At 41.7% G+C, this 1,436-nt stretch overlaps 1 non-coding gene across 1 annotated transcript; it reads left to right on the top strand.

Moving 5' to 3' along the window:
- The first annotated feature begins 352 nt into the window (after positions 1-352).
- Positions 353-428, top strand: Trnaa-agc (transfer RNA alanine (anticodon AGC)). Its single transcript has one exon. It is a non-coding gene; the product is annotated as a tRNA-Ala (tRNA).
- Positions 429-1,436: the final 1,008 nt, after the last annotated feature.

The raw sequence follows: 1,436 nt of genomic DNA, 5'->3' as shown, positions 1-1,436 counted from the left end.
ACAAGATTGTTCAATCCCGGAGGCTGCGTCGTCCTAGCGTTCGCTTCGCAGATTTAGAGCTTGCAAATAGTGTGAAAAGCAATCCACATTTCTTGTATGTTACTTTGCTCAATTGTCCACTAATAAATGATATTCATTTCTGGTGAGTTTTTCTAGTTGCGTTTCTTACATACTCATAAAAAAACTGCATCACTTCGGTGATCCCTCGCATTTATCCCCAAGTTGAATCATTCTTCGGGTATATGCCAAGTTCAAGTTCAAGTGTGTACGTGTCTGTCACAAACAAACACTGCTATAGCTTCTGACCTTTCGAGCATTGAGAATTTAGGGTTTCTGGGACGACACTGAACTAGGACTTTCTATAGCTCAGTCGGTAGAGCACCGGGCTAGCAATCCGGAGGTCTCGGGTTCGAATCCCGATGGATCCCCATTTTCTTTGCTCAATTTTCCACTAACTTATAAGTTTCCCAGCGTTAGGCAAAATACACTGAATATAGCACAAAAGTCAAAACATGATGACGAAAGCTAAGACAAAAATGAAGGAGAAGGACGAAGTCAAGAAGAGTGAAAAAAAAAACACAGACATCGCTGACTTCTCGAATAATGAATCATTTACTTGAAAATAATTTCTACCAGTCTTCGTATGAAAAGCTGCCACCGATTCAGAGTCGATAATCAGAAAAACGACCAAAACAAAACGAGTACAAGTAATAACCGATTGATGCTTTGCGAGCAGTCACCGTTCGTCTTACTGCATCAGACGTATCGATTAGCAAAGACAATTATAGTCTCGCCACATCAGACGTTTTGCATGACAGTATGAAAAAAAAAAAACAACAACAAAAAATGTCCCCAGCGCGCAACATGCTCACCCACCCACTCTTAATATCAAAGCTATTCACCCAGGCAGAACGAGCAACACGCCAACGCGACATCATCATCGAGGCGAAAATCTGAGAAGGTCATCCTGGTCAAATTTGCGACGCACAACATCAAACAACAAATCTACCAGGCGCGATCAAAACTGAAGGGGTCGACGATTTTCGTCAACGAAGACCTGACAGCACCTCGCGCTCAGCTTCTCTACTTGACAAGGACGAATCCTTCGGTCGTGTGGACATGGACGCAAGATGGTAGAATATACGCATTGACAGGAGATCAAAACCGGAGACGAAAGGTGGTGATACAGAACCAACGGGACCTCGATAGACTGAACTGAGCACGATAAATAGTAAGGTACCACCACTAATTGACACTAGAATTACAATATGTCTATCCGCTTTCCATGTATTACGTGTAATAAAGACCAGTTCGTGTTAATCAAAACGCTCTACTTTGTGTTTCATGTAATAATTGGTGTCATTTTAAGTGCAGTAAAGTAAGCCCAAGTATTTTTAACTCTACAGATGACTGGGTATGTGATTACTGTTTATTAC

Source organism: Diadema antillarum, unplaced genomic scaffold (assembly GCF_040938485.1).
Source record: "Diadema antillarum isolate AM-2024a unplaced genomic scaffold, OU_Dant_1.0 scf00000057, whole genome shotgun sequence".
In the NCBI taxonomy this organism is placed as follows: Eukaryota; Metazoa; Echinodermata; class Echinoidea; order Diadematoida; family Diadematidae; genus Diadema; species Diadema antillarum.
Note: the sequence above shows the minus strand (reverse complement) of the source record. Positions and strands in the feature narration are given on the sequence as shown.